The 7,342-nt window shown below is 47.5% G+C and overlaps 1 protein-coding gene across 1 annotated transcript in view; it reads right to left on the reverse strand.

Moving 5' to 3' along the window:
* LOC119424614 (excitatory amino acid transporter 1-like) overlaps positions 1 to 7,342 on the reverse strand; it is a 62,055-nt gene that overhangs the window by 668 nt on the left and 54,045 nt on the right. The gene's annotated exons all lie outside the window — the stretch shown is intronic.

Here is a 7,342-nt window from a genome sequence, read left to right on the forward strand (position 1 = left end):
CCTTTATTTTACCAGGAAGAAATCCATTGAGATCATCAGTCTCTTTTACAAGGATGTCCTGGACAATATGCAAATACAGCAACACAGTCTTAAAAACGGTAACAATAGTATTAAAATATTTACAACAAAACATCCATTAGTAAAAATAAATAAATCACAATTCAAGATGCTTAAACATTACAGTTGCAAGATGTACATACTATATTTGAGTTCTCAATACTAATACAATGCCCAAATACTTTTTTAAAACGTCTTCAGTTGATCCAAAATGCTGCTGCCAGAGTCTTAACTGGAGTTACTGGGAGAGATCATATTTCTCCAGTTTTAGTTTCTCTCCATCGGCTCCCTGTCAAATCCAGAATAGAATTCAAAATCTTACTTCTAACCTACAAAGCTATCAAAAACCTAGCTCCATCATATATTAAATGGTAAATGGACTGTACTTATATTTCACCTTTCTATCTTATTTCAAGACACTCAAATCTCTTTACAACAATCTGTGCCTCACTGACCCATTCATACAGCTCTATACTAGATCTCTACAAAACTAATTGAACAAATCATTCTAAAGAGACTAATCAGTTCTTTATCACATTCATACACTGATGGGACACACATCAGAAGCTATGGGGGGTTCAGTGTCTTGCCCAGGGACACTTCGACATGTGACTACTGGTGGATTCGAACCCTTAACTCTCGCATTGGAGGACGACTGCTGAAACCACTCAGCCACAGCCACCCATTACAGATCTTGTTGTTCCATATTTTCCTAACAGAGCACTTTGCTCTCAGACTGCAGGCTTACTCGCGGTTCCTAGACTTTACAAAAGCAGAATGGGAGGCAGATCTTTCAGTTCTCAGGCTCCTCTCTTGTGGAACCAACTTCCAATCTCTGTCCGTGAGGCTGACACATTATCCATTTTTAAAACTAGGCTTAAGACTTTCCTTTTTGATAAATCCTATAGTTAGGGTCAGCTTGGGTTTCCTGAGTTGTCCCTTAGTTCTGCTGCTATAGGCTTAGACTGCTGGGGGACAAACTGACCACACTGTTCACTCTGCTACTGTCTTTACTTACTCTGCTCAACCAGTTTTTTATTTGTAATTATTTTTCCTACCGTGTTTGTTTGTCTTTCAGATACACCTGGACCTATACCTGGACCTATACCTGGACCTACCATTCTGTGTTCGTCTGTCTCTCCTTCCTGTCCTCTCAACCAGCCGGTCAAAGCAGATGGCCGCTTGTCCTGAGCTGGTTCTGCTGGAGGTTTCTTCCTGTTAAAGGGAGTTTTTCTTTCCACTGTTACCACTGTGCTTGCTCAGGATGGGAGACTGCAACGAAGTGAAGATTCAACTTGTCTGCTGGATTCCTTAGATAGAGAACTTTACTAATTGGCTTTTCTATGTATGTGAATGTTCCTGTAAAGTGCCCTGAGATGACTTTGTTGTGATTTGGAGCTATATAAATAAACTGAATTGAACTGAAAATTGAATTGAATCAGCCTATATATCTGTTGATCAACTTTTACAAATCTGAGCTTAGCTTTTTAAATGCACAGCTGTACACAATTTATTAACCAATTTCCTCGTCTCCATTAAAAAAACTCAAGACTTTGACAGATTTGTCCATCTTTGTTGAATAAGAGAAACTTTTTCCCCCCTTATTACCCTAGTTTGCAGAGTAATTTCTGGTAAGGGTATTTTAATTGAAATGGTTAAATTGGGAAACCTAATTATGTTTCTATGTTAAAACTTACTGTAAAAAATATTTAAAAGTGAAAGGAGGATGTAGCGCATGACTCTAGGGAGATGAGATAAGTGTGTTAGTAGGTGGAGAATGAGATGGAGCTGCTCTGGGCTCTAGTAAAACCCACCATAGAGTCACTCATTGTCCTGTGCACGCTTAGTTGGACTACCTTTCCAAATGAACATTGAAAAATAACTTATTTCAGAAATCTGACATTTTTTAATTGGAATTAGTTGAACACATCTGTGTCTCCCTCCCAAACACCCTGGACCCCTTACAGTTTGCATACAGAGAAAACAGATGACGCTTATGCTTTAGCAGTTCACACCTCCCTCAGCCATTGGAGAAGGGAAACACCTACTGTATGTGAGAATGCTCTTCATTGACTACAGCTCAGCATTCAACATCATAATCCCTTCCAAAATGATCTTCAAGCTCACCACACTGGGCCTGGAGAAGGCCATCTGCTGCTGGATACTGGACTTCCTCACCAAAAGACCACAGACAGTGAGAATCGGCAGTCAATTCTCCTCCACACTAGTCCTCAGCACCGGTACACCTCAGGGCTGTGTCCTCAGTCCACTCTTGTACTCTCTGTTCATGGACTGTACCGCCAGGCACAGCTCAAACATCATCTTCAAGTACGCTGATGACATCACCATCTTGGGCCACTGACAACAACGAGAGTGCCTATAGAGATGAGGTGAAATCACTGACCAGCTGGTGTCAGGAATATAACCTCTTTCTGAAGGCCAGCAAAACAAAGGAGATGATAGTGGACTTCAGGAGACAGCATGGAGGCTGGAGGATTGTTTTGGGACATCAGGGGCCATCCTTAGAGTGTGTGTGTGTGTGTGTGTGTGTGTGTGTGTGTGTGTGTGTGTGTGTGTGTGTGTGTGTGTGTGTGTGTGTGTGTGTGTGGGTGTGGGTGGGGGTGTGGGGGGGGGGGGTTACTGAGAGGATGTATGCATTATGCGTTTTTTCTTGTGTCATCCATCCAGTCTTCCTCAGTGTATTTCTCTCGTGTTGCCAGCTCCTGCTGCATCTGTCCCTTATTATCCTCCCCCAGGTGTTTGTAATTATGCATATCAATCAACCTTTATTTATACTGGTAAATCCCATTGAGCCTCGAGGACTCATTTACAAGAGAGACCTGATTTCAACAAAGAAAGATGACAACAATGGACAACAGCAACAACAACAACAACAACAACAACAACAACAACAACAACAACAACAGCATATCTATATATTCTGTTTCCTTGTTGTTCCCCTGTTGGTGGATTGTCCTGTATGATGCCATGTTCTGTTCTCCCTCCATGTCTCCACGTTGCACATATGTTTTGCTGCCATGTCAGCCTTTTGATTATTAATAGATATTATAATTCTTAGCTTATCCTTCGAGTTCCCGGCATTCTGTCTGCAATTTGGGTTTGACAAAAACACCAAATCATGATAAATACTTCACCAAGACAACAGATACTTCACCTGGACCTCAAAAATTACATGCAGACCATGTAAACTACACCTGGACTAAAGGAAATAAACCTGGACTACAGAAACTACATCCATCCATCCATCCATTATCTTCTGCTTGTTTCGAAGTCTGGTCGTGGGGGCAGCAGCTTGAGCAGGGAGGCCCAGACATCTCTTTCCACAGCCAACTCTTCCAGCTCTTCTGGGAGGACCCCAAGGCATGCCAATTGAGAGGAGTAGTCTCGCCAGCATGTCCTGGGTCTTCCCCAGGGTCTCCTCCCAGTCGGACATGCCTGAAGCACCTCCCTAGAGACGTGCCCAAGAAGCATCCTTACCTGATGCCTGAACCACCTCAATTGACTCCTCTCAATATGGAGGAGCAGTGGTTCTACTCAGAGTCTCTCCAGATGGCTGAACTTCTCCTCTATCTCTAAGGGAGAGTCCAGCTATCCAGCGGAGGAAATTCCTTTCAACTGCCTGTAACCGCAATCTCATTCTTTTGGTCACTACCCAAAGTTTGTGGTCATAGGTGAGGGAAGGAATGTAGACTGATCGGTAAACAGAGAGCTTTGTCTTGCGGCTTAGCTCCTTCCTCACCACAACAGACTGGCACAGAGTCCGCAGTACTACAGATGCTAAACCAATCTATCTGTCAATCTCATGCTCCATTCTTCCCTCACTTGTAAACAAACCCCCAAGATACTTGAACTTCTCCACTTGAGGCATAACCTCACCCTCAACCTGAAGAGAGCAATCCACCCTTTTTCAACTGAAGAACATGGCCTCAGATTTGGAGGTGCTGATTCTCATCCCACCTGTTTCACACTCGGCTGTGAGCTACTCCAGTGAGAGCTGGAGATCATGGCATGATGATGCCAGCAGGACCACATCATCTACATAAAGCAGAGACGGAATCCTGAGGGCATCGAACCGGAATCCCCCCACCCCCTGGTTGCACCAAGAAATTCTGTCCATAAAAGTTATGAACAAAATCGTGACAATGGGTAGCCCTGGTGGAGACCAATTCTCACCCTGAAGGAGTCCAACTTACTACCTGCAATGTGAACCAAACTCTTGCACCACTTGTATTGGGACCGAACAGCCCATAGCAACGGGCCCCCAATCCCATACTCACGGAGCACCTCCCACAGTGTACCTCAAGGAACACGGTCAAAAGTATTCTCCAAGTCCACAAAACACATGTAGACTAGGGCGGCTGTGGCTGAGTGGTTAGGGCAGTCGTTTTCCAATGCAAGAGTTGGGGGTTTGAATCCTCCAGCAGTCACATGCCGAAGTGTCCCTGAGTAAGACACTGAACCACTCGTTGCCTCCGATGTGTGTCCCATCGGTGTATTATCGTGTTCGGCTGTCTGGGGTGTTGGAACCCACGTGCAGGGAGGATGACAAGGCCGATCGAGGAAAACATAAAAATATTTATTATACAAAACAAAATCAAAATGCTGACAGGGCAGCTACTCACAAACTAGAAACAGGCAGATCAGGGCTGACAGGACAAAAGGCTGAACACAACACCATGGAAAGATAATCCCGAGACAAAGACAAGACACAGAGGAACTGAATATATACACACAACACTGATTGGGATGACGACAGACACCTGCAGTGATTAACATGAGGCACAGGTGAGACAGGGGCTGAACACGAGGAAAACAGAGCTGAACAGAAAACATGAGGAAACAGACAGAGACAGGACAAAACCCTACAGTACCCCACACTCAAGGGATGGCTCCTGACATACCAAAAACAAGATACATCCAACTTGGGTGGGAGGTGGGACAAAACAGGACAGAGAAACACATATGACCAGAAGAACAAAAAACCGACAGGAAAACCTGGGAAACACAAGACACAAAAACCAAAAAAACCCAACTCAGGATCAAGGTGGATGGTCAGGAGACCATCCAGGGCAGGGCCAGTATTCAGGATGGCGATCAGGTGACCATTCCAGATGAGGCAAGAGATCAGGGGGGCGACCAGGAAACCATCCACCCTCAGACCAGAGTTCCGGTGGGCGACCAGGGGACGGTCTCTTCCGGGGTAGTAGAAGCGTCCATCTCTGCCTGCCTGGACTCAAGTAGATGCGGACCCCCAAAGCCAAACCAGGGGTGAGGACCTCCACAGGTGGGCCAGAAACGAGGAAGATCTCAGGCGGGTTGAGTACGAAAACCTCAGGTGGGTCGGGGACAAAGACCTCAGGCGAGCCGGGAGGGAGGACCTCAGCCGAAAGGCCCGGAACGAGGACCTCAGCCGAAGGGCCTGGAGCAAGAACCTCAGCCGAAAAGTCGGGAGCGAGGACCTCAGCAGAAGAGTAGGGAGCGAGGACCTCAGCAGAAGAGTCGGGAGCGAGGACCTCAACAGAAGAGTCGGGAGCGAGGACCTCAGCAGAAGAGTCGGGAGCGATGACTTCAGGCGGGCTGGGATCTTCTGCAGTAGAGTGGACCTCAGCCGAAGAACCAGGAGCGTGGACCTCAGCTGAAGAGCTGGGAACCAGATCTGCAGCAGGTGGTGGTGGTGGAGTCAGGACTGCAGCAGGAGAGTTGGGTACTAGGACTACAGCTGGAGAACCAGGAACGGGGACTAGAGACGGGGCTGCAGCTGAAGAATTGGAGACCAGAGACGGAGCTGCAGCTGGAGAACCAGGGACCAGAGACGGGGCTGCAGCTGCAGGTGATGGAGCCGGAGTTGTAGCAGCAGGTGACGGAGCCCGGGCTGCAGCAGCAGGTGACGGAGCCGGGGCTGCAGCTGTTGGTGGATTCAGGACTGCAGCAGCAGGTGGTGGTAGAGCCGGAGCTGTGGCAACAGGTGATGGAGTTGGAGCTGAGGCAGCAGGTGATGGAGATGGGGCTGCAGCAGGAAGACCAGGGACCGGGGCTGCAGCAGGAGAGTTAAGGACAGGAACCAGAGCTGTAGCAGGTGGTAGAGGAGGCAGAGCTGCAACAGGTGACGGAGCTGAAACTATAGCAGGTGGTGGGACCGGGACTGCTGCAGTAGATGGAACCTTGAACCCCTCTGGAGGATTGGAGTGAGGAGCGTCCACCTGGGTCTCCTCGTGGCAGGGCAGAAACGGATCCAGATATGTTGCTACTATGGAAGCCTGCCACCGTTCCAGCTCCTCCAGCGAGGGAGGGCTGTACTGCTCCTCTGAGGGACACAGGTACATCCCTCCCAGCAAAATTTTCCGCCGTTCCTCCGGCGACTGAAGGCTGGGCTTTTCCTCCACTCGTGAGGCTCTCCCCTTCTTGCGCTGGGTTTGGGGAGGACCAGCGGTTTGCCCCCTCTCTCTGACGATTGCTTGGGACCGCCAGGTGGAAAGCGAGGAGGAGGTGGGCAGCGGGGTGCAGCGGGTTGCAGCGGGGTGTAGCGGGATGCAGCGGTGCGACGAGACCAAGAGGGACAGGGGGGCTGCGAGGCTGAGGAACCAGGTTTAATGGCCAGGTGGGTCCCCCAAAATGGATTCCTCCTCTCCTCCCTTTCTCTATCTTTCTGGGCAGTCTTCTCTGCCTCACGGGCCAAAAACTCGAACAAAGTAATCATCCTCCCGCTGGGTTCAGTATGGTCTCGGGATTCTATCATGTTCGGCCGTCTGGGGTGTTTGAACCCACGTGCAGGGAGGATGACAAGGACTCTCAAGGAAAACGTAAAAATATTTATTATACAAAACAAAATCAAAATGCTGACAGGGCAGCTACTCACAAACTGGAAACAGGCAGATCAGGGCTGACAGGACAAAAGGCTGAACACGACACCATGGAAGGATAATCCTGAGACAAAGACAAGACGCAAAGGAACTGAATATTTACACGCAACACTGATTGGGATAACAACAGACACCTGTAGTGATTAACATGAGGCACAGGTGAGACAGGGGCTGAACACAAGGAAAACAGAGCTGAACATGAAACATGAAGAAACAGACAGAGACAGGACAAAACCCCACATATATGAATGTGATAAAGCACTGATTAGTCTCTTTAGAATGATTTGTTCAATTAGCTTTGTAGAGATATAGTAGAATGCTGTATGTATGGGTAAATGAGGCAAAGATTGTAGTGTAAATATCCTGATGCATGCTCAATAATCCAGGTAGAAAAATCTAAAAAA

The sequence above is a fragment of the Nematolebias whitei genome, chromosome 18 (genome assembly GCF_014905685.2).
Source record: "Nematolebias whitei isolate Nwh7 chromosome 18, NemWhi1, whole genome shotgun sequence".
Lineage (NCBI taxonomy): Eukaryota > Metazoa > Chordata > Actinopteri > Cyprinodontiformes > Rivulidae > Nematolebias > Nematolebias whitei.